The sequence below is a fragment of the Pinus tabuliformis genome, chromosome 3_1 (assembly GCF_031772625.1).
Source record: "Pinus tabuliformis cultivar Carrire ecotype Pingquan chromosome 3_1, CPIR1, whole genome shotgun sequence".
NCBI lineage: Eukaryota > Viridiplantae > Streptophyta > Pinopsida > Pinales > Pinaceae > Pinus > Pinus tabuliformis.
This window is the reverse complement of record NC_142301.1, coordinates 709,945,650-709,972,931: the sequence shown is the minus strand read 5'-3', so window position 1 is coordinate 709,972,931 and position 27,282 is coordinate 709,945,650. Positions and strand designations below refer to the sequence as shown.

Below are 27,282 nucleotides of genomic sequence, written 5' to 3'. Positions count from 1 at the left end.
CCTTGGTATATTTTGCATGCATGGTATTACATGTGGTTCTCTTCTATCATGGCATGGCTTTTTCCAGGTGTAACAATGTTTACAACCTAGCCTTGCCATTTTTGGATATCCATGGTATGATGGAATTCTCATGTTTTGGATGAGCTGGGTTGCCGGATGGATTTAAAGTTGAGTGGGGTGGATCTACGAATGATAGAGCACAGGGAATAGTGGTCCCTGAACTGGACTGTGGATCACAGTAAAGCCACTGACCTAGTGACCCCTGTGCCAGAATGTGGATTACGGTAAAGCGATGATTATGTTGCCTTGGTGGGCCTAGGAATCCTTTTCGGTGAATGGCAGGATATGTGGTAAAGACAAGAGGTGGTTTCTCCCCATTGGGTCTAGTAATACTAGGTTTGGGATATGTGGTAAAGCCTAGAGTGGGTCTTGGTTTAGGGCCTAGTTATCCGGGTTTGGATTGCAATAAAGCCTGAGAGACTAGGAGACAAGAAAATTCCTCATGATGTAGGTGGAGAAATCCGATTTGAGTGTCATATACCTCCACTTCCTACTATACTAGGAAATTGTTGCGGACCTAACAATGAAAAATTCCACTTGATGTGAATGGAATCTCTGCCCAATTTTCATCTATGAAGCCATACAACTTCACTCCCCCTATCCATTTTTTTCCATAATCCATACCGAGTAGTGCCTTTGAGTTACCATAAAACATGATTAGTTGCCTTCCAATACAATTTGGTTGGCCTAACCATAACTTGGCTCAGCTAGTTGACTGCATATCACATATATGGTCGTGTGTGCATAAGATACATCAGTGAACCCACTAGTTGTTGGTAAATGGTAGCATCAACCTATTCACCTGAAGTGACATTATCCTTCCTCTAGTTTGTCGCTAGAGGTGTCTCTGTGGGCTTACAACTCTCCATGTGAAATATTTGCAGTATCTCAGTAGCATACTTGCCTTGAGACACAAACAAATCCCCATAACCTTGCCATACTTCCAGCTGAAGAAGTAGTGCATGAGACAAATGTCTTTCATCTCAAATTCCCTTGCAAGGTCCTCCTTGCAAGTTTTGATCAACTTCTCATCACTTGTCAATATTAAATCATCAACATATAAATTAAATCATCAACATATAAAACAATGATAAAAAATTTACCTTCTACTAAAATATGATAGAGGTTCACATCCTCTTCACTTTTGGTGAAGCCCAATCCAATGCGATAAGTATCAATGCGAGTGTACCCAACTCAGGGTGCCTTTTTTAGATAGTACAATGCTCACCTAAGTCTGCACACATGATACTCCTTATTAAATTTCTTTAAACCTTCTAGTTTCTCTATGTACACTTCCCCCTCAATAAAACCATTGAGAAATGCTCTTTTACATCCATATGGTGATCTTCTGTTAGGTCCCTATAATACTGGTGATTACCCCATTGCTATTATAGTTGTACCCCTTATTAATATTGGTGTGCCCTTATTGTCCCCATATTTTTATTACTGTGCCCCATAGAATCCCTCTATTGTTATTTTTGTGGCTTTATATTATTATTGTTAGGTCGGCTGGGTTATATTGTGACTCCTTAGACTCCTATATATAGAAAGGAGGTTTTTTCATTTGAATCATCCAAGAATTGTTCATTTATGTAATGTAAAGGAGGTTTCCCCCTCGAAGAGGCTGAATTATAAGGCGTTGATCTATCTTTTCTATCTTTTCTTGAGCTGGTTTCATAACATTTGGTATCAGAGCTTTGGATTCTAGGGTTTCGCTGCTCCAAATAGTTCATGGTGGAATTTTCGGTATAACTATTTTTTGCGACGTTTCAAAAGCTAAAATAAAAACCATTTGAGAAGAAATCGCACTGAACCTCGGGTCCGAATTTCATAGCTTTTCGCCCTATATTTGCGGGGATATGATCTAAGGAAGTTGGTCTTTTTATAGACTCCTGAATTACATTCCAAATAGGTGACCTGGGAAAAATCATTATAACTTTCTCTCTAAGCATCGGATTGAAATTTCGTAAGAAGGTATAGAAAGAGGATGGACTGTAGTTTTATGTATATATTTTTCAGAGCCAAAGATCAAAACAATGACTCGTGGCATGTCGTACAAGTTCGCTCTACTGAACTAGTCTATAATCATGTCACTGTGGGAGATTTCGCATAACTCTTCCTTGGAGAATCCAATTTGGATCAGACTGGTGGTATTGGAAAGAGGACACAGAGGGCCACTGCAAGTCACAATTTCAGAACTGGATGATCTGAAAGTACAGAGATACATCAAAGGCAATATCGAGCTCCTGCAAAGTGAAAAAAGGTGTGTAGATTCTTTTAAATTTTTGCCTAAGATTGGTTTGAAAATTTATTTTGAAGGAATTCAAAGGGCTAGTATAGCATTATTATCAGTAACTGATGCCCCGAGGAAAGAAACTACAAACACCTAGTAATCAACTTGAAAGCTCTAGCATGACTCATGAAGAAGAGGAAGAAATGCTACATGATATATCAAAATTACAAGAACAAGTGCAACAAGTGTCACTTGCACAAAAAGCAATAGAATCTAAGATGGATGGTTTAAGGAAAGATGTAGAAGCTAAGATGGATGGTTTAAAGAAAGGTGTAGAAGCTAAGATGGATTGTTTAAAGAAAGGCGTAGAAGCTAAGATGGATGGCATGGAAGCTAAGATGAATGGCATGGACGCTAAAATTGATGGCATGGATGATAATATGGAAGAATTGAAGATAAATATGAATAAGTTGCTATAAGAAATGGTCACTAATGGTGAAAGGGTACTAAAGGAAACTCATGATGAGAACAAAATAAATGTTAATCATCATTCCATAGACTCTAATGTTGGATCGAAGACCCACCATATTCCAAAAATTGATATAAGGAAGTTTGATGGCAAGGATCCCGCAACATGGATATTACAGATGGAGAAATTTTTCGATCTCAATAATGTGAAAAACACACAAAAGGTATGTATTGCAACTATATATTTGGAACCAAATCAGTTTGTATGGTATCAATGGCTTTTCTCTCGTAAACAAATTATAAGTTGGGAAATTTTTACGGAAGAATTGACAGCACATTATGAGGATACAAAAAGCAACACTTATTTTAGCCAATTGATAAGTCTCAAACAAAAGGGTTCAATAATGGAGCACATTGAGGAGTTCCAAAAATTGAACATAAGGGTAAAAAATATTCCAGAGGAGCATAGGATTGATGTGTTCATAGGGACTTTAAAGGATAATATCCAACATGATGTTCGCCTTTGGGAACCTGATTCATTAGGGAAGGCATTCAGGTCAAGTGATGATTGCAAATGGAAGAACGATAAATTGCTCTTGAAAGTGCCATAATATCAAGTTATCCATGGGAGAATATGCATTGACTAGCCCAATTCTTTCCATTCCAATGGGAGGTGTTGATGTTGTACTAGGAGTCTAATGGCTACAATCCTTGGGTACAATAGCTTTTAATTTTCAAGAACTTTTCATGAAATTTTCTGCGGAAGGAAAGGAAGTTGAATTAAGGGGTATTGCAGGGAAACCAAGAAAGATAATCAGCTCTAACGGTACGACAAAGCTTCTTAAAAAGGAACAAAGAGGTGTAATTGCACAATTATGTTCGCTAGATGTTTCCACATCGGAATCATCTATTTCTCTAGATCTCCAAAACGTCCTGGACAATCATTCCAAGGTATTTGAGACTCCCAAAGGTCTCCCACCTATTCGTGGTCATGATCATGCTATTCATCTGATTCCAGGAAGTGTTCCAAACATCAGGCCGTACAGATATCCCTATGCCCAAAAGAGTGAAATTGAATGTATGGTTGCAGAAATGCTAGAGGTTGGTATAATTCAACCTAGTTAAAGTTCTTTCTCTGCTCCAATAGTATTGGTGCACAAGAAAGATGGATCATGGCGCATGTGTCCGGATTATAGGGAGCTCAACAAGCTCACTATTAAAAATAAGTTTCCCATTCTTGTCATTAATGAATTACTGGATGAATTGCATGGATCAATTTACTTCACCAAGTTGGATCTTCGTTCAGGGTATCATCAAATCAGAATGGAGACTGAAGACATTTCAAAAACAGCATTTACAACTCATGAGGGTCATTATGAATTTTGGTCATGCCTTTTGGCCTTACCAATGCACCTTCTACATTTCAAGGTTTGATGAATTCCATTTTCAAACCCTCCCTTAGAAAATTTGTGTTAGTATTTTTTGATGATATACTAATCTACAACAGGTCTTGGAAGGATCATGTTGAACATGTTGTCAGGGTGCTACAACTATTGGAGGAGAAACAATTATATGCAAAAAGATCCAAATGTTTCTTTGGAGTACAAGAGGTGGAATATCTGGGTCATATTGTATCTCATGAAGGAGTTAAGGTAGACCCTAGCAAAATTAAAGCCATTAAGGGATGGAAAATCCCCACATCCAAAGAGCATCTGCGAGGATTTCTTTGGTTGACAGGGTATTATCACAAGTTTGTTAATAATTATGGGAGAAAAGCAGCACCTCTAACAACATTATTGAAGAAAGATGCATTTTCATGGACTCCAGAAGCAACAAAGGCCTTCGAACATCTTAAAGAGGCAATCTGCCAAGCACCGGTCTTAGCTACACCAGACTTCACAAAAACCTTTATTGTGGAATGTGATGCTTCAGGAAATGAAATTGGTGTCGTTTTAATGCAAGATGAAAGACCCGTTGCTTTTGAAAGTCGTCCAATCAAGGGAAAGTTTTTACACAAAGCTATTTATGAGAAGGAAATGTTGGCAATACTACATGCACTTAAGAAATGGAAACCCTACCTAATGGGAAGACACTTCAGGGTAAGAATGGATCATGATAGCCTTAAATGCTTTTTAGAACAAAGATTATCCTTTGAAGAGCAACAAAAGTGGGTCACAAAGATGTTGGGTTATGACTTTGAAACCATCTACAAAAAAGGGAAGCAAGATGTGGTGGCAAATGCACTCTCAAGAAAGGATGAGGATGTGGAAGCATTGTTGTGCTCCATTTCTATTATCCAACTAGATTGGATAAACGAAGCAAGGGAGGAATGGAAGAATGATGAAGAAGTGTGGGCACTTATTCGAAAGTTACAACAAGATTCTAGTACATCTAACACATTTAGCTGGAAAAATGATTCATTATGGTACAAAGATTGCTTATACCTCTGTAAGAATTCGCAACTCAAACAAAAGATTCTTATGGAATTGCACACTTCTCCCTTAGGAGGGCACTCAGGATTTTTAAAAACTTACCATAGGGTTAAGAAGGAAATTTTTTTGGGATGGCCTTAAATCGGATATTCAAAAGTTTGTGGCAGAATGTTTGGTTTGCCAACGAAATAAAGTTGAAACAATTAAGACCCTGGGTTTATTACAACCTTTCTCTATTCCAAGCCAACGTTGGGAGGAGGTTTCAATGGATTTTATCATAGGTTTACCCAAGTCTGAGGGAAAGAGTATCATCATGGTGGTAGTTGACAAACTTACCAAGTATGCACACTTTTGTGCATTATCACATCCATTTAAAGCCAATACAATTTCTACTGCATTTATGGAAACAATTCAAAAGCTACATGGAAACCCAAAGATTATTGTAAGTGACAAAGATCCCATTTTCACTAGAATTTTTTGGATAGAATTATTTTCTTGTCTTGGTACTCAATTAGCTCATAGCTCATCTTATCATCCTCAATCTGATGGGAAAATTGAGATAGTAAACAAATGTTTGGAGGGATATCTTCGTTGCTTTGTATCTGATAAACATACATAATGGGTCAAATAGTTGCCTCTGGCTAAATGGTGGGATAACACTTCCTTCCATACAGCAACAAAAATGACCCCTTTTATGGAACTTTATGGATATTAGCCACCATCCATCACATCATATTTAAGAAAAAATTCTAAGGTTCAAGCAGTGGAACATCACATCGAACATCAACAACAAGTCCTCCAACTCTTAAAGGATAACCTCGTGTTGGCATAGAATAGAATGAAACAATAGGCAGATCAACATCGCAGAGAAAGAAGTTTTGATGTAGGTGATTGGGTATTCCTACGGCTACAAGCTTACAACCATATAAACAAATGTCCCTCAAGCAAGCTAAGAAGGATAATAAATTATCACCAAAGTATTATGGTCCGTACAAAGTGTTGCAAAAGATTGGTACTATGGCATACAAATTGGAGCTTCTTGCAGCATCTCGAGTGCACAAAGTTTTCCATGTTTCATGTTTAAAGAAGGCTATAGGTGACAAGCTCCCAGTTCAAACAATATTTCCAGAACTTGACGAAGAAGGAAAAATTATATTGGAACAGGAAGCAGTCACAGAAACAAGAACTCGACAGCTACGAAATCGATCAATTTCGGAGTATCTCATCAAGTGGAAGAACTTATCCGCTGAAGATTCCACATGGGAGGATGAGAATTTTATACAGAAGCATCTAGAACTACTCAAGCATTGAGGACAACACTTTTTTGAAGGAGAGGGGCATGTTAGGTCCCTATAATACTGGTGATTACCCCATTGCTATTGTAGTTGTACCCCTTATTAATATTGTTGTGCCCTTATTGTCCCCATATTTTTATTACTGTGCCCCATAGAATCCCTCTATTGTTATTTTTGTGGCTTTATATTATTATTGTTAGGTCGGTTGGGTTATATTGTGACTCCTTAGACTCTTGTATATAGAAAGGAGGTTTTGTCATTTGAATCATCCAAGAATTGTTCATTTATGTAATGTAAAGGAGGTTTCCCCCTCGAAGAGGCTAAATTCTAAGGCATTGATCTATCTTTTCTATCTTTTCTTGAGCTGGTTTCATAACATCTTCCACCCCATTTGTGCAACTAGTGAAAGGATTGATCTAATTGATGAATTCCTTGCTACATGAGCAAAGGTTTCCTCATAGTCAATGCCCTCAACTTGAGAGAATACTTTGGCCACAAATCTAGCCTTATACTTCCTTATGCTTCCATCTGCAACATGCTTAACCTTGAATATCCATCTCAAGCCCACAACTGATTTATATACCGGTATTGGGACCACTTCCCAAACACCGTTATTCATGATGGATTCTTATTCTTACACCATTGCATCAACCAAAACTAGTTTCTCAATTGCTTCCTCAAAAGAGGATGGCTAAGTCTCTACAAGCTTAGTCATTAAAACCATGTAGCCAGTGTGCCTCTCAAGTGACCTTCTTTGCCTGCACAAATTTGAAGGAGCTCCCACATTCTCCCTCACATCCTGCACCAATGTATCGGATTCCCACATTCTTTTCTACCTTCTATGAATGGTTATGCTTGGGTAGAACTCTCCATTCTTCCTCCTCTCTGATCCCCCATTTGTGGCTTCTCCACAACTTCTTGAGGCTCATCTTAAGGCTCCTCCTTTGGAGATAAAAGCTCCACTTCTGGGGGGATCTAAAGCTTACTTTCAAGAGAGCATGTAATTTCTTTCTCCTCATCAAAATTTACATCCATTTGCACAACTATCATTCTGAGGGAAGGTAAGTACACCCGGTAATTATGTGGATTTTCGGTGTGTTAGCACTCCGTAAATTTCCCTAGGTTGAGGAAAGAAATTCTAGTGGTATCCAAAAACCAGTTAGAAGTTGGAATCTAGCCCTTCCAACTTCAGAGAGGGCTCTCTCTCTTAGGTTGCTATACTAATTTGATATTAGGCTAGGTATAGTGCTCAATAAGGTCTAATTTTCAAAGGTTTGTTGGTAAGAAAAGAGACAGATCCATTGGGCATGGAGTCATGTCAAATTGATTATTTGTCCAATGATAAAATGAAGAGAGAAAGGGTTTTTCCACAGGGGCAAGGTAGGCAGTCTTGGTGATGGAATTAATTCACTATAGGAGGGTGAGTGTGAGAAAAAATGGAAACAACACAAAGAGTATCAAACTGCAGATAAATTCTAAATGTTGTTTGAAGAAGAAAACATAGATTTCTTGGGAAACTAAATCAGAGAAAATTTTAAATGAATTTTGAATTTATTTTCTGGTTCATCCAAGCATGAAGACATACATTTAAGGCATGAAAATAACATAAGGTAAACTTACAACAAGAAGGAAGCACAACACCATCAAGATCTGACACAAGAATCCCTGCAAGTCACCTTCAATCTTTCATTCACTAGCAAGTATTTAGAAAATTTACAACATACACAAGTCTCTTCCTCTGTAATCTGACCAACCCTTTTTTCATTACATGCACATCATAAAATAGACTCGAATGAGTCAGATCCCGCCTCTAGGGGTCAAATTCCTTATTAGGAATGTTGTTTCTAACTTCTGCAATGAAAATAGAACTAACTGCTAAATACTAGGGACTACTTAACCAATTTTTTCCTAAGACATTTTTATTAATTCCTCAGCCCCAAATCAATCCTATGAGTTATTAGATGATTTATTAAAATTACTAATACCATAAAAACAAAACGATGACTATCTGGAAACACAATGCCTCCCTTGTAGCAAAAACGCAACACTAAAGCACAACAACAATATTTTTCACATATCTCTTAAATGGTAAGCAAGATTGAAATTCTTTTTTGGAAGAAAGTTAATATCATCGTAACCATTCTCCACAACAAATTTGAGCCAAATCCAACTCACGAACCTCGAGAAAATCCAAAGGGTTGTACAATATGCTTAATGTCGTGAAACACATAGGACATAGTTCATTGAAAAGTAGTGACAACATTCTTAATTTCAAAAGGAATCTTTCAAAAATAAAAGGAACCCCAAGGATAAATAAAAGTGGTTTTGTGTTGATTAGATGGTATTATATCAATCTAATTATAGCCGAAAAATCCATCCATGAAGGAGAAAATTTCACTAACAACACAATCATTAATAATCTTGTCGATAAAATGGGTTGGATAATTATCTTTAGGAAAATACTTTTTGATATCCCTATAATCAATACATAAGTGGATCATACCATGTTTCTTGTTAACTAAAACAATAAAACCCAATCGGTCAAAGGTATAGGGTAAATAAAACTTGTTTTAAGAAGTATTTCAACTTCAACTTTGATCGTAGTGGGTTTTCATCGATGAATTGGATGAAGATTTTATAGAACAAGATTAACGTTAATATATGTCTTAATTTTGTGAACGACAATTTGTGGATCAATACTAGTAATTTCTTTGTAGGACCAAGAAAAATATCACAAAAATATTTAAATAGGGTCATATAGGTTTGTAATTCTTTAGGAGAACATGAGGCACCTATATGAATGTTTTCCATGATCCCATATTTTATTGAGATATCAATCACTATGGCTACTAATGTATTCCCTAAAAACCCTTCATATGTTGGCATTGTTGTCATTGATGGAAAAGGAGTAGAGCAGCAAGAAGTGTGGTCACCATATGTAAGTGAGAAGGTGATGTTCATAGAGATACTTTGCTTGTTGACAACACTACAAAGGATCAACAAAGTATAATGGCACAGTTAATGTATGCATAGTTGAACATGTATTTTTGATGGCATGCTTGTGTTGATGCAAGTATTGTTATGCTTTGGAGGTGAAGGAGAACAACTTGTTAGAGCTTGCTTTCATATGTTGTTATTACATGTTGATCTAATTGCATGTTGATGATGTTGCATATATTGTTATAGCAAAGGATTAACAATGTAAGATGGAAAAGGGTGTCATGTTTGTCTTGGATTTCTTATGTTACACATCTGTATTAGTTACATATGCCTATTGGTTGCTGATGAAAAAATATTGTAGAGATTGGTATGATACAAAGCAAAGGAAAAGGTATAAGGCACAAACAAAGGAAAATGCATGAAGAATATTGTTATGCTTGTGATGTTGTGATGTTATATTTGTTGGTGTATTTCTAATGTATGTTACAAAGAATGTGGTTTCTATGCTTGCTGATTTAATCATTACAGGTGGTTGAAAATAATATTTGGTGAAGCATTTATTTTAATTTAATATTCAAAATCTGAAAAGGTGTGAAATGAATGAGTATAATGCAAAGAGACAAGTCTTTTCACTTCATATTCATGTTTGGAATTGGTGAGCACCAGTATTTCAGCAATAATGTTGCAACTCCTGGGCTGCCTACTTTACTCTTATCAACCCGGTAGTTCGTAACAAACTTGGAAGCGACGGTGTTGTATGCACAAGTATTGGTTCTTACTACAGGCTGTCACTTGGTCAGCTAGCACAAGATCACTAGGAGCTCAAGCCAACTTCTATGGATTCTAGAAGAAGCTCTATATGTGATGAAAGAAAGGAAAGCTTACTCTACAGAGGCTACTCTACTTGCAGAAAGGAAAAGAAGACTGAAATGTAAAGTAAACCTAGCAAACCCTACTTAACCAACTAATCCTACTTTTGCAGAAAGAAAGATGAAAACCATGAAATGAATGCCATTACCTACTCAGGAAGTAAAAAACATCTACTCAAGCTATTTCTAGAAGTAAATGAGCAAAAAACATCTTTTTGGATTTTTATGTATTTTTATGTGAAATTGTCATGCATGTAATTTATTTGTCTATGAATGTGGTAGCGATTAGGTGGTGATGGAGGGTGGTTTTGGGACTTGAGAAGATGTAGGATGGTGTGGATGGGTCCTAGGAGGTCTCAGGTGGCCTTCTGGAGGCTTTTCCCACAATCGGACTTCAAAAGGAAGCCTACAGGAAAATCTACAGGAGGCTGCAGGGGATCTACAGGAGGTCTACAGGAGGATGCCGAGAGCAGTTTTAAAGGTTTTGAAGGTTTCAAAGTGGGTGGAAAGGGTAGCTAAAGGCTGGGATGATGTGTTAAGGTGCCTAGGGTTCACCAAGGATCATTAGGAGAGGGAAGGATGGTCGGGAGAGAGGAAGAAAACCTATGGAAAAAAGTAGAAAACTAAGGTAGATTTGAGGTGAACTTTGGGCAACTTGTAGGGCATAGATCAAGGAGAGAATGTGATGGCTGATAGGCTGACCTGCTATGAGAAGAGATTTTCTACAAAATAACTAACAATCAAACAAGGAGATCAAGCAAGCAAGGAAATTAAGTTCATCAAAAAAACAGAATTTTGCATCAAGTTAATCTAAATTATGAGCTACGGAAAGAAGTGCTGAAAAATTCTGTAATGAGAGAAAGCATGGAAGAAGACTTATTGAAAATATAGAAATGAGCATGGTGAAAGAGATCTAAATCAAAGAATTAACCTTCTAACAGAGTGTAACACTAGAAATCCTATGGAGAAGGAAAATCTATGTTTTTGTGGCAGCAAGAGGGTCTTGGCCTCAGTGCACAGTCCCACAGGGAGGAAAGGAGGCCAAGGCACTGTTGTTGGCCTTTTGTATCTTCTGTCTACCACTGTTCAACCTACTATAGAAAATACAAATGGAAACAACCTTCTAAATCACCAAAATAAACCTATTCTTAACCAAGAAAGAAATTTATTTAACAACAACTAATTCATAAACTGAAACAAAGCATATAAATACAAACAAGAGGAGCTTGGCTGCTTGGATTAGGCCCTAAACCAAGAGCTTCAGCCCTTTGAGGTAACTCAGTGCTAGCTCAAAAAGAATCTCATATTTATTATCAAAATGATAATAAGATTTCATGAAACTGTTAACAAAAGTAAGCTCGAAGTTTGAGTAGAGAAAAGCTGCAACAAAAATTCAAACAAAAATTCGACCAACTCCATAGTGAGGCCCTAGGCCTCTCTACTTATACAAATGAAGCTTCCAACAGCTTCCTCAAAATCAGGGAGGCTTGGCTTCCAAAACGAGAGATAAACATAAGTTATCCTCCACTTGCTCGGTTGCCTCCTAGTGCATTGATTTGGTTGTTTGTGCTCTGATTTGCATGAAGGAGAATTCAAAGTGGGGAGTAATAAATGAGGGGGATTCTCTCCTATAAATTCTCTCCTTTGCCCACTTCGAATTATTGCTGCCAATTTTCCATTAAATCTTTGACTTTGTCTTCAAAATTCAACAAAAATCTGCATTAAACACATATTAGACTCCATGGCATCATAACCAACCCAACTCACTCCATAAGCATAAATATAATAAAAAAACATGCAATAAGCTAAGAGAATGGTTGATTAAACTATGTTAGGAGGAAAAATGAGCCCATATAATTGCCCATTTATGGGGTTCATCATCACCCCCTACTGAAGGTGTTGCTCATCCTCTGAGCAACTTAGTCCATCTCCTCATCTTTGATGGCCCTGGTGGCCTCCCTAACATCCCATGATTCTGATGTGAGCATGGAATCCTACCTTTTTGTCTACCTCTTCCCACTGCTATTGCTCTTCTTCCTCTTTTCTACCTTCTAGCATGCCTAGCAGTAGTGGGGGACTCAATTTGAGGCCAATCCAATTGACCTTCAAATTCTGCATGGAGTGCTTATACATTGGCACTCTCCTTAATGCCTCTTTCATCCTTGTTGGGGAGTGATACTCCCTGATCTGCAAACTGTGTGGTAAGGTGTTCCACCTCCTCATACAAGCATGAATACAATCATCCCCAAGTAATCTTTCCATATCCTCAAAATGTGCAATTGCTTGAGCCTGATCATTGATATATTTAGGGGAAATTTGAGGATTATTTGCAAGCAGCTGGTGTGTACTGATGAGAGCCATGGGATCTGATGGCTCAGCTTTTATCATTAAGGGCTCATTCTACTCCTTTATCATCAACTTTGTTATTTCTGCTGCCCTCAACTCCTCATGATTCATCCATGATGCCATGGCTATTAGTTGCAGGTCCCCTAGCCTAGCATTGGGGTCCCACACATTCATGTCTCTGAGGGCCATGTTATGCAGATAGAATTCTGTTATTTTTGCCTTGTCTTCTGATGAGCTTTGGTTACACAAGTCCATAAATTGTCTGTATTCTTGAAAAGGCATTGTGCCTCTTTGTGCCAAAGTCTTTATCTAAAGTTGTAGCCATTGGTCCTTGAGGTATAATCCATATGATTTTGTTGGTGTTCTACATTACAGTGCCTCCATGGACTAGTTGGCCATGCATGCCAATTGTGTCTCTTTTTCTTGCAGTTGTCTTCTTAGCAATTCATTTTCTGTTTCAAGGTGGGTTCTTGAGATTGCTTCTCTATGTCCGACAACACTTAATTCTCTACCCATTTCTCTAAGTTGATTCTCCATATGGCCAATATCCTCAACTCCCTTGGATTTTTCTATTTGCATCCACCTGTGGGTCCTTATTCTTTCTTTCTCCAACTCAAAGAAAAGTGGGATTGCAATTTTTTGTGGAATGATTCTTCCCCCCTCAAGAAGATTGTAGTAAGAGCCCAAACTAGGCTAGGGGTCAGGTTCTTGTGCCTCTATTGCTTCCTCCTTCCCCTGTGGCTGTCCTTCTATCCTTTTTTCAAGTTTTTTGGTCTCCTATAGTCTTGACAGGGTCTCCTGTAGAATAGTCTGTGCCTCCTGTAGAACTGTTTTTGAGTCCTATAGTTCTAATTTTTCCTTCCATGTGGGAGATCTAGGAGTCCCCCTTTCATAAGTGATAGGTGTCTTGGAAGGGGATTCCTTCCCTTGGGTAGAGGGTGAATCTTCAATAACAATAGGCACTTTAGAAGAAGGTTGGGGTTTCCCTTGTTTGATCCTTGTGCTCTTCCTAGCCCTGAAATACATTGAGGTCTGCCTCTTCCTCTTTTGTTTTGGTTTAATTGGGGTGCTGAGGGCAGTGAGAGAAGTTGTTGCCTCTCTTTCTAGGGTCTTAGGAGACACCTCTATCTTTTCTACCCCTTTTTCTCCTCCTTCTGTATTTTTCTCTGTCTCTATTTGTTTTGTTTCTTCCTGCTCTGTTTTAGTTTCTTCCTTCTCTGTTTTGGTTTCTTCCTTCTTTGTTTCTTGTTCCTTAGTTTCTTCCCCTTCTCCCCCTTGCTGCTCTTCCTCCTCACTATCATAAGGACTGATATCATAGGTGAGGGCCTTTATGTCATCTTCTGTTGTCATGTTCTGGAAAATCTCCCATGCTATGGGGATTGTGAAGGTATGGAGGGCTTCTTCCACTAAAATTTTAATTAACCCATGGTGAGCCAGCTGATCTGGACCTCCTACCTTTAACTTAATGCTGGAGTCTATGAGGGATTTTAGGATAAAATAGGGGATGCTAAGTTTCTGGGGTGTTGGAGTGTCCATGCCATATCTCAGCTCATGGAGGATTCTAAAATGGTAGCCATAGACTATGCTATACCTCCCTTCATAGGAAATATATTTGACGATTTGGTAACTGACCTCATCCCAATGGTATGGTATGCTTGTCCTTCTAATGCCATTTTTGTCTTCTATAAGATGTTCATTGTTTTGGAATGAGCTTTTCTTAGCAGCCTGTCTAATGGGTTTTTCATCTTTGCTCCAAGGAAATCCAAGAGGAAATGCGGTAACCCTACTGATAAATTCTAGGGTGATTTCCATGGAAATTCCTCTAAAAGTGATAGTGGCTTGGGTCCTTGAGTGAGGGACTAAAGAAAGGGCAAATTCCTTAGCGAATTCTTCATTAAAACCTTATTATTTCTCAAAAAATGACATCCAATCCTTAGATTGCCCCTATATATATCAATGATTAGGCTCAAGCCATTGCACATTTTGAGGATATAGAAAGGTTACTTGGGGATGACTGTTTGCATGCATGTATGAGGAGATGGAACACCTTACCACATAGTCTGCAGATCAGGGAATATCATTCCCCAATGAGGATGAAAGAGGCATTAAGGAGAGTGCCAATGTACAAGCGCTCCATGGAGAGGTTGAAGGTCAATTGGATTGGCTTCAAATTGAGTCCCCCACTGCTGCTAGGCATGCTAGAAGGAATAAAAGAAGAAGAAGAGCAACAGTAGTTGGAAGAGGTAGATAGGAAGGCAGGATTCTATGACAAAGAAGAGGAGACCAAATCAGAAGCATGGGATGCTAAGGAGGCCACCAGGGCCATAAAAGATGAGGAGATGGACTAAGTTGCTTAGAGGATGAGCAACACTTTCAGTAGGGGAGTGATGATGAGCATCATCAATGGGTAATTATATGGGCCCATTTTACCTCCTAACCTAGTCAAATCAACCATTCTCTTAGCTTATTGTATGATTTTCTAATTATATTTATGCTTATAGAGTGAGTTGAGTTAGGTATGATGCCATGTGGTATAACATGTGCTTAATGCAGATTTTTGATGAATTTTGTGGTCAAAGTCGAGGATCCAGTGGACAAATGGAAGAAATAACTCGAAGTGGAAAAAGGAGAGGATTTCTAGGAGGAAATCCCCCTCATTTATTACTCCCCACTTCAAATTCCCCTTCATTCAGCTCAGAGTATAGGTAGCCAAGTCATGCATTAGCAAGCAACCAAGCAAGTGGAGGATAACTGATGTTTATCTCGAGTTTTGGGAGCCAAGCCTCCCTGATTTTGAGGAAGTTGTTGGTAGCTTCATTTGTATAAGTAGAGAGGCCTAGAGCCTTACTAGAGTTGGATTTTTGTTGGATTTTTTTTCCAGTTTTGCTTATGTAAACTCTACTCAACTTCGAGCTTATTATCTTAACAGTTCATGTAATCTTGTTATTAGTTTTGAGAATAAAGATGGAATCCTTTTTGATTTAGAACTAAGTTACCTCAGAGGGCTGAAGCTTTTGGGTTAGGGCCCTATCCAAGTAGCCAAGCTCCTCTTTACTTGCATTTGTATGTTTTCATTTCAGTTTGTAGATTAGGCTGTTGTTAGATGCATTTCTTTTATGGTTAAGAATAGGTTGCTTTTGATGATTTAGTAGTTTTCTTCCATTTGTGCTTTCTATATTAGGTTAAGCAGTGATAAAGAAAAGATCCAAAAGGCTAGCAATAGTTCCTTGGCCTCTCTTCCTCCCTTTGGGACAATGATTTGAGGCAAAGACCCTCTTGCTGCCCCAAAAACACAGATTTTCCTCCTTCATAGGACTTCTAGTGTTTGCAGCTTTCTAGTTGGTTCATAGTCTAGTTTGCTTTGCTTCAGAACTTCTTCATCATGCTCATTTCCTTATTAGCAATAGTCTTCTTTCATGCTTTTATTTCATGCAATGGTTATCAACATTTCCTTTCATAGATCATAGTTTACTTTGATGCAAAAACTCTGTTTTTTTGATGCACTTATTTCCTTTCTTGCTTAATCTCATTGGTTGACTGTCAGTTGTTTATGCAGCAGATATCTTCTAGTAGCAGGTCAGCCTATCAGCCATGCCATCCTCCATCTGATCCATGCCCTATAGGTCACCCAAGTCTCCCCTCAATTCTGCCTTAGTTTCCTACATTTTCCATAGACTTTCCTCTCTCTCCTCGAGCAAATCCAATCATCTTTCTCTCTCCTAATGATTCTTGGTAGACCCTAGGTGCACTAACACTTCATCCCAACCTTCATCTTTGCTCTTCACCCACTCTCACACCTTCAAAATAGTGAAAACTGCTCTCGACCTACTCCTGTAGGCCTCCTATAGAATGTTGTTTTTCCTCCTGTATATTTCTTGTGTCTTCCTGTAGATTTTCCTGTAGGCTTTCTTTTGAAGGCCGAGTTTGGGAAAAGCCTCAAGAAGGCCACCTGAGACCTCCTAGGACCCATCCACACATCCTACATCCTCTCAAGTCCCAAAACCACACTCCAATGCTACCTATTCGCTGTCACATTCACAAATAATAAATTACATGCATGTCAAATTCACATAAAAATACATAAAAATCCAAAAAGTTGTTTTTTGCTCATTCACTTCCAGAAATAGCTTAGTTAGATGTTGTTTACTTCCTTGAGTAGGTAATGGCATTCCTTTCATGGTTTCCATAGTGCTTTCTGCAAAAGTAGGATTAGTTGGTTAATTAGGATTTACTTGATTTTCTTTACATTTCAGTCTTTATCCTTTCCGTAATTAGAATAACATCTATATTTTTTCCTTTCATCACATATAGAGCTTCTTCTAGAATCCATAGAATTTGGCTTGAACTCCTAGTGATCTTGTGCCGGCTGACCAAGTGACAACCTGCAGTAAGACCTAGTACTTGTGCATACAGCATCAATGCTTCCAAGTTTGTTACAAACTACCAGGCTGATAAGAGTAAAGTAGGCAGCCCAGGAGTTGCAGCATTATTGCTGCAATACTGGTGCTCACCAAAAATCTAAAGAATGTGGTGAAGAAAAGGTTCTTTACAAGAAGATCATTTTCTCTTGGAGTTGAATTGAGAAAATTTGGAAGATCCCAAAGGAGATTCTTTACTCCCTTGAAAGATATCAAGTGTTTTTCTTGCCATGAACTTGGAAATGTAGTAACAGAGTGTAAGAGAAGAAAACAAGGACTAAACAACAAAATATGCAACAAACAAGAAGGTTTCCTCAAGCAAGAAAACGGATAAGACAACCATCACCAGGTACACAAATAATTTCTTTGGTTATTGTTATTTGAGTAATAGATTTGGACATAAATCATTTGAATGCAAAATATATGCAAAGAAAAAATTGAACACAAGAAAGAAACACACCATTTCCTCCATTTATTAGTCATATAAGGTGTTATTTTTGTAACAATCTTGGCCACAAATCCAAAGACTGCAATTTGGTTTGTACCCTAATGAAGTCTAGACTGAAGATGGATGTCAGTACAAATAGACCAAACAATGAGACAAAAGGAAAGGTAGACAACAAAAGGTGACCCACAAAAGTATGGAACAAAAAGAAAAAGGAGAAACCTCTGACCTCAATGACAAAGTGAAGTCAGCATAGTCTCATGGGGAGTTGCTCATAAAATCAGATTTTGTCAGTGTTAGAGAAGCCGTTATGAAATGTGAAGTCTCTATAATCATGTGAGCAACAACAAAAGAAGAGTAGAATGACAGATAAGTCAATTTGTCCTCCTGGATAAGTAGAACAAAAATGAGTTAGTTTGTCCTCTTGGACTCCCATTACTCAATTGAATAAGTGCTTGGCTCATCTTGAAGAGAAAGAATAAAATAGAAGATCCTTGCACACAAGCATTTGAAATTTGAGAAGTTGGAAAAAGCACTCGGGCATGGTGGTATTTGGGAAAAGGAGTCCTTCTTAGAAACAAACTATGATGCTTTATAATCATTGTTTTGAAAGATACTTGAGTGGTAGGGGAGGGAAAGCATGAACTCATTGTGATTTGTGTGGAAATAGTGAAAGTCTTTATAATTTGGAGTATTTCTTCTACAAGTTAAGGTACTCAATTGATATATAGACCTATGGGTGACAAAGTCAAAATGAATGGAAATGAAAGTATGAAACATGAATAGTTGGATGGGAAATTCAATTCTACGAGTATCCCTAATCATAATATCCTAGAAGCAACACAATTGGAACCTTGAAGTCTCATGAACTAAAGAATTTCAACTTTATAGAGAGATTTACAGAGAAAACTAATCTGCTGGAGAATCAAAAAGTTCAAACACATATGCCCTTGAAATTTTGGAGGGTATTAAGAGGGGAAATATATCTAATGGTTCTTCTTTCTACAACATTTATAACATTGGTTTTTTTTCTTTGGTCCTTCTTCATTTCTGGTACTATGGCTATTCAACATACATTATAGCAGGAAGGTAATATCTTTTTTATTTGGTCTTTGGATAGCCATGTGGCCACTATGGGTTGAGAAAATAAATGGGTCAAAGATTATATTTGTTGGAGAACATGTTCCTACTAGGGAGCATGTTTTGTTGCTTGCAGAATGACATACATGAGTAGATTTTTTGTACATATGGGATCTTGCTTTGTGTAAAGGTTAGTTGGGTTACATTAAGTGTGTGCTCAATAGAAGTGTCATAATGCACCAAATTTTGGTTGGGGTTTCCATATTCTTGAGTTCATATTGGCTGAAATAAAATGGGAAGTAGATGAGCCAGTCTTAGATTCAATGCTCTTAACGTTCAAGGACCTACAAGATCCACTTTGGATTATTTTCTTCCCTGAGGGCACTGACTTCATAGAACACCAAGGAAGAAGGTAACAAGAATGAGAAATAATAATACAATTCATATGACATGAGGAGAAAAAAAGGATCGTATGTTTAAACTAAATTTAATTTTGTTGAGAGTGAGTGAAATATGCTAAATGAAATATGTCTAGAAGACCATAAGGAAGGAAATTGATATAAGAGTTGCAAACTGGATAACTCCATTATATTCCTCTGTTAATAATGATCTTCCATATTTCACAATACAAATAAGGATGGAAACTACAGGAATAAAGAAACTGCAAATTTCAAACACTAGTCATGCACATCATGAAGAGCGCCAAATCAAAATCCAGATCATAAAATCAAGAAGACCTATGGGCATAACAAAACAAAGAGAAAATGTGTTTAAAATATTCATGTTAGTAACCTTGCAGCTGCAACAATTGAAGTTGCTACATTTTCTCAATAATAAAATGATGTCGGATGGGCACCAAAGGAATTTAACCAGGCTGAAGATATGCAAGTAGAAAATACATGTGAACATTTACTACTATTGTATAAGTAGAGATAAAACATAGGGATAAAATCATTGCAGAGATAAAACACAAGATGTAGAAAATGACAAACCAAAGAGACTTGAGTAACTAGGAGAGTTCATATATGTAAAAATACATGTTTGAATAGAGTATCCAAGAAAATTGTTCAGGAAAAGGTAACACAAAAAATATAATGTGCCAGGGATGAAAAAGATGAAAAATTACAGAGAGGCAAAGTAGTCATGTAAGTAATCAAAGCGTAGAGAAATTCTAGAGGAATAATGACAAGTTAGAACATTGGAATGAAAATCATGCTAGGTCGACAGAGGAATGCTAGAGGTTGAATAAGTTATAATGCTAGAGGGTGAATAAGAAGCCAATTGAACATATCTTACATTATTAATGTGGTGTAGTGTACGCCTAAAATGGTGTTGGTTGTGTGTTTCGAAAGGTTATTGAAGCAATGCCAATCAAATTTTATAAGGAAGAAGGGTGTGCTAGAAGAACCTATGTGCTAATGCTAGGCCACTACAAAATGACATATGATTACTTATTTCATTACATCGACCTCATACACAAAAGAAAAAGGAAATTTGGATGTTTGTTATCACTTTGATTACATGTTGATCAAATTTTGTACATTTGAATAACACGATGCATCATATGTAGGTTGATACCACCGTGGCATATATTATACGACAGTTGGCAGGATTATATTATTCAAGTGCCACAATATATATAATTCCACCATGTTTTAATGCAACGATATATATTATACCACTGCATTTATATTATTTGACTGTCATATATATTGATGATTGTATTAATGCACAACATTATAATGTTATGGTACATTATAAATATCATCAACATTATATTGGTAGTGTTATACAGTGGGAGCATTATATTAGTAGTGCATGCATATTGGTAGTGTTATACGATGGTGTATTGGCAGTGTTATATAGTGGTGTATTGGAAGCGTATCTTTACATATTTATTATTATTGTGTTATATATATTATATGCCATTGATATTATTGTTACATTATATATGGCATTGTTGTGTTATAAATTGGCATACCTTGATACATGATATATCCTTTCATACATTTTTTTCGATGTCACATTATATATATTCGTGTTAATTTTTCTTAGAGATATATTGTTCTTTGGGATATCTGCTTGAGCTTGCAACCTTGTTCCGCTTCCGTGCTGTCAACAACCCTCCTCTTGCATTCATTTCATTTGGTATGTTGTCTTCAACTATTGTTCATGATGTTGCTCGTTCTGCTGCTGCCATTGTCATATCTTGAAGTCCTTGTCTACGAGCAACTTGATGTATTCATGGCTAGGCAAGTCCATAGACACTTTATCGACTGCATCCCCAAGTGTTCTCTAAATGTTGTCTTCGTCTCTGCTCTCCTGGAAACCATTGTACTTGTACTGATGGGAGGCAGATGAACACCTGCAATACCTGGAGACATGGAAACACTCATTGCAAGCAATGTGTCAGTCGAAAGCCAAAATGAACATGAGAACTGACTTGCAACATACCTGGGTGAATGATCATGAAGGTTGCGCATTTTCGGCCGGGAGGTCGGGAGACCGACTGCCAAGACTGCACAAGGTACAATCTAGGATGCTGAGAGACTGATTGACTGTTGGAACTGCACAATGCACAGTCCAATTTGGATGCTGACTATTGGGATTATACAATGCGCAATTCCAGCTCAGAGGAACTATTGGCCCAGGGATAGATTTGCGCAATTTCTTGGGCCAAGCAGCGACTGTCCTCTAAGAATGCACAAAACAATCCTGGAGGCTAAAGTTGGGCATGAATGCATATTTCTATAGAGGAAGGTGAACCTTCCTTCCCCATATTGTGCAATGCAACCTTGGTGGAGGCAGAGTCTGGGCCGAGGTTGGCTCAACTCGCCGACGGGCAACTGAAAACAAATAAGACAATGAATGTATGGTGACACTAAGTGATAGGAGAAGTGATCGACAGTGCATGCGAAACATGAATGAAAAATTCAACAAATAGATCAACATGCATGTGGGTGAGACAATTCGTTGGTTAGGCGAACATCCGTGCTAAAAATTTTCATGCATGCGACAGTAATGAGATAGAAACAAAAAATGGAACAGAGCTAGGACAAGCTAGAATACATGTAAATGATAGCAAGCGTTCAAAGAAATAAAGCAAATAGTACTCCCACAAGTGAAAACAAAAAAAGCGACAAAAATACAGCACAAGGCATGGGAAGCGAGCTTACCCCAAAACAACTAAGCTGAATGTGCCGACTACTCCTAGATGTGAAGTGGGATGTTAGAGCTGCAAGGTTGATGTGAGGAATGAGCTCTGCAGCATCCGGTTGATGAGTTTTGATAACATCAAGGTTGTGACGCGCATGTCACGAATCTAGGGAAAGCGACACTTGGTGGGAGGTTTCGGAATTGCTCCTTGCATGTAACCTCCAAATGCTAAACATAGATCCCTGAAACAAGGGTTGCCTTTGGATGCTACCTTGGGAGAAGAATCCCTTGCATGCAAGTCTGTTTTTCTCAGTCTTGGAGGGAACCGGTCAACTCAGTTGCACATGCAATAGACTGCTTGATTGCTTGAAGGAAATGCGCATTTCTGGTTGCAAGATCGGCTGACTAACCAAGAGGTTTGTGCAATTTCTTGGCAGAGCAGCTGATTGCTGCTTAGATTTGCACAAATCCTGGGCTGAACAGCCCACTGCTAGGAAAATTTGCATAAATCCTGTTGGGAGGGTTGGCTAGCAGGATTGTGCAATCCTGGAGCCTATCAGGTTGTCAGAGAGGATTGCACAATTCCTAGAGGGAAGTCTAGTTACCCTCTAGAAATGTGCAATGTTCAAGGGGAAGTTGCTCAGCCTACAGCTGGACCAAGTTTGGGTGAGCAGCTTGTGAGGGGAATGGATCAACTATGATTAACAAGCTACCTTTGTGCGAGGAGAACACTGAAGCTCAAGTACTTGATGAAGCAAGACAAAGTGTTGTGTAAGGTTGGTAGGGAGGCTCAAAAACAGGCTAAGCAAAATTTTGGAGGGTGATTGTAGCCGGTACAACACTTGGCGACACACTGGTAAGACTCTAACTCTCTAAATGGACCTTGTTCATGAAAAGAAAGTCTAACACCTCCAAAAGTATTGTTCAGTTTTCAGCTCATCTTGGTTTCACACTAACTTGATTGTAAGATGTAGCATCTTCCAAACCCTTGGTCGATTAACACACATTCCAAGCCAAGGCAACACAGTTGTTTCAATTGGGGTTGAGGGGTATATAGGTGCACAAGCAATATAGTCGTCAGAGTCTTAGTTTCATCTCTAGTGTTGCTCCACTGCCAGTAGGCCTGGACAGTACCCCAGTGGAGTCACATAGGAACACAAGCATGGTTCCACTGTGAGCGAGCCTAGTCAGTACCTCGACAGAGTTACTTGCATCACCTCCCTGCGCAGGAAGCCTTTCTCTTCTTTTGCCTTATTCATTTTTCATTTTGAATTTTTTACTTTTCATTTTTTCATTTTTCACTGTGCATAGCACTTATTCATTTCAAAGGCGGAAGAGGGATCCCGACTTATTGAGAGCAGAAGAGGTTGTTCCAGTAGAGAAGTAGTTTATTGTATCTCTGACATTCCTGTTAAGGTTTTCCCCCTTACCTTACTCTACTTGATTGAGCTGACAAGGGTTAACCCAAAAACAATCAACTAGAGAAGGTGACACTAGTTAGCATGCAAGCATTGTGTTTACAACAAGTTTCACTCCGAATAGTACGTATTTTCCTTCGACGTATCATGGACTAAAAGTAACAAGTTCATCATATAGAGGCAAGATGACAGATAACCAAGTAGTGATAGATGTACAAGTTCTCTTGTACTTTACCCAACTCGCTTCAAGAGTCATACCTGGTTCCATGAAAAACTAACCTATGAACGAAATAAGAGAACGAACTAACAATCAACAAAGCAAAGAAAGAGCGGAAGCAAAAATGAAAGCGAAGCAAGTAAACAAACAAGCAGGCAACCAAAGCACGTAATAAAACAATCATGCAAGCAAACGACTGAAAGAAAACACTACTCCTACTCCTACACTAATGGTACATGGACTTGATCATGTGAATTGATACTTCCAATGCAGCCACCGGTGTATTGATAGACCCATGTTGGTGAAGGCTTGGTCCGCGAGCAACCTAGTTGTGCGAAATAGCAACAAAGAAAGATATAACAATGAAGACAACCACACTTCGTGATTCAAAGTGCCCACAGGACATAAGTGAGTGCATGTGCATGACGAGCAGTCCACGGACTAATCATGGTGTTTTGTGACACTACGTGAAACTTTGAAGCATAACCACACTATTGAATGTGACATGCAAGCAAACGAAAGAAACAAAGATTACTTGCGGCACGCACAAGTGCTTGAAATGTAAGACTCCTCCAATGCATGAGCAATGGGATCGTATAGTTTGAGTGGAGGAAGTAAAATCTAAGTCTTAAATTGATCTTGAGTGCATACAGATGAGTAATGAGGAGCCTTGGGTTTTTGAACAATTTCCTGATCGAAAGCGAAAACAATCTCAGGACAAGGAGGGCCTCACATAACCATTAGCTAGGGCTAAAGCGCCTCGACGATCTATGGGGTTTAGACTTCATTGATAGATGGATCTTCGTAGACTAATGGCTTAGATGGATTAACAATGAGTGAATCAACATCATGATCATATGATGAGGTGAAGAGATCATGACAACCAAGATCTGGAAATTCAGGATGTTGGTCAGCATCCTCATGGTTTGATAAATCACACAGAGGGGTAGATGAGGAGGAAGGATGTTCACCCCCTACGTTTCTGGAAAAAGCAGATGAAAGATCAAGTGGATTTCCAATGAATGATTGGTCCTCTCCTTTTTTGGATGATGGGCTAACATATGGTATGTCCTGTGAAAGATCAACAATGGGTGCATTTGTGGATGAAGACACACATGTGAAATCATGGATGGCAAGTTCACCAACGATGTTAGGAAAGAACGGAGGGGGTTAGGACGAAAGGGAGTCATCCTTCGCCAAGTTTTGATGCTCAAGCTCCCACTCATACTCTTCATGAATGAAAGTGCATGCTGGTTGTGAAACTCCAACTCTGTCAGTGGGTTGTTCCTCATTCACAACAAATAAAAAGTTCATAATGGATGAACACAAGACAACATCATTCGAAGGAAAACCTGAGTGCGAAGATGGAGGTCGTAGAAAAGAATCCATATGAGGACTCGAAGGACTCACAACCAAATATGCGTGAAAATTGATTGAAGTGATGTTGGGAGGGTGTGAGGGATGAACAAGTGTGTGAGCATGATCCTCAACATCATTGGCCAGTGGTGGAGTTGTTGAATAAGAGGAAGGCAGAAAGTTAGTTGAGGTAGTTCCCACTTCCACAAGAAATTGCACAGTTCCATCAATGAAGAATGTTGAGCGAGGCTTGATATAAAACTTTCTCTTGGGATGGGTATATTTCTTAAGACAATACTTGAACCAGTCCCAAAGATAAGCAAATTTCATCTAGCTCCCCAGAGCTTGAAACTGCAAGTCACGGAAGTGCTGCCAAAAATCAATAGCGGATGCATGCGGAGCCCTTTGTTGCTATAACAATTTCTAGTCAAGATGGTCTGGATCAAAATGGTAGAATGTGTCTTCAATAAGATCACAAAAGTGCTCAAATGAGTGCACAGTGTCAACCGGTAGGCTGAGCCCCCAACGAAATGGAGATTCATAAAGTGTGTATGCAAGCAAAAAATTGGCATGTTCGTTAGAAAACTCATCTTCCTCATGAATCATGGAAAGAAAAGTTAAGTGCGTGCTCAGGCCAAGCCACTTCGCCTTCACCATCATACATGTGAGTGGACAAGAGATCAAAAATCTTCCCTGAGATGGAGACATCTTCATGATTCGAAAAACACCTTGGGGAAGAAAAGTGCAAGACTCCACGAAAGATATGAAAAGGTTCAAAATTGGATGAGAGGACACAACTTGTCATCAGGCCCTCCTTGTATCGCCAGAAATGTTGAAAGGTCTGTCTGATGCCCGAAAGAACAGTCGACACAGACAATGGAAGCAATAACAACATATGCAACACATTAACAACAAGATTCATATAATTGCATGTGAATCAATTCATACACAAGTACGTAAGTTAAACAACACATATCATTAAAGCAACCAAAGCAGTCCAACTACAATAACAACATATGCATGAAAATGTGCTAGCTCTTATTATATAAAGAAGTGTAAGTCACAATCATACAATACATCCATGTAAACCTGCTAGCCCCAACAAATGAACATTACAGCCACATCTACCTACTCCTCCAAAGAGATGTACTAGCTCCATGCAGTGGAGAAGCCAAGGCATGTTACAATATTGTCCAAGCTTTCTTCAAAATAGTCTTAGTAGAAGCATAGCTGACCAAAATCCTTTACAATGTGTTATGAGGGACTATTTATAGCAAAGGGTGGGGTGACCCTTGACATTCTCCTTTGTGACAATTCAACTACCCTCATCACTCTTCGCCTACTCTATGACTGTTACATCCAACTATTGACACTTGACTTACACTTGACATGACTCAACATTACAATGCACATGTATTCATGTGAGACAACATGGTTTGAGAAAGCCTTGCAAGACATCATTGACACTCATTTTGCTATGATGAGACCAACTCTTTGACATCCTTGTGATGGTGAAGGTGGTGAGCTGATGCCAATCTCGGTCGTCCTTGATGGTGTGCATGCACCTCATGGTGACATCTTGCTGAAGCAAACTCTTGCCTCCGTTGCAACCGGTGCATTGGTTCGGCTCCTTCATCCAACTCGTCTACTAACATGCGGATGGTTTTCTTGGGTGTGGTTGAACCAGCAACAAACTAATACATAGTGTCCATGTTGACCTTCAAGTATGTGATGGTGGTCATGCGCATCAACTTGCCGAAGTACATGTTCGACTCCAGTTGGACTTGCTTCTTGTCTTCTCCTTGGTGAATGTGTTGAATGGGTTGGATTACATGTGTGCACTCAATGACATGCATGATGTTGAATCCCTTGCATGTGATCAACAACACTGCTTACCATGTTTGTGTTGAGTCTTGAAAATGTCATTCATTTCCATTACACTTTCACTATTATGTCCATTATATCACCTCCATTTCACTACTATGTCACCACATTCATCTCACTTTCATTATCATTGGGCCACCTTTATGTTTTTCCAATATTTATTATTTCTAAGCCTTTTAAGTGAATTTGTGGTTAAAAATTAGAAAATAATGTGCATATGCTTATACCTAACAAATGGGTTGAGGTTGTTGACATGTGTAGGTTGAAAGGAGACTGCTAGAAGACCCTTATGTGGCACCCCAAGGCCAAATTCGAATTTGAGTGGAAAGAATGTGTCACATCTCCTAACTGTATTGTAACTCTAAGAAGACATGTGTCTTATCAGTTCCTATTTTGATTAGGACTCTAGAGGTAGAGGGAGAGATTCATGGACTATCATTAATGAGATGGCTCTCATCTTTTTGTATAAATAGGAGATCTCTCTCCTTCATTTGTTAGTCCTTTTTAGTATTTTTAGTTTCTAGTTCTCAAGTTTGTAGTTCTTCCTTGATGGCTTTTGAAAGCTTTGGAGGACTTTGTTGTACTTTGTACTTTTGAAGAAATTGAATAAAGCTTTGATGTTCTCAACATGGAAGGAGATGTGAAGTAGATGTCATGGAGCATAT

At 38.5% G+C, this 27,282-nt stretch overlaps 1 pseudogene; it reads left to right on the top strand.

Moving 5' to 3' along the window:
- Positions 1-18,241: 18,241 nt before the first annotated feature.
- On the top strand, positions 18,242-19,002 carry LOC149189175 (putative 1-acyl-sn-glycerol-3-phosphate acyltransferase 4 pseudogene; annotated as a pseudogene).
- Positions 19,003-27,282: the final 8,280 nt, after the last annotated feature.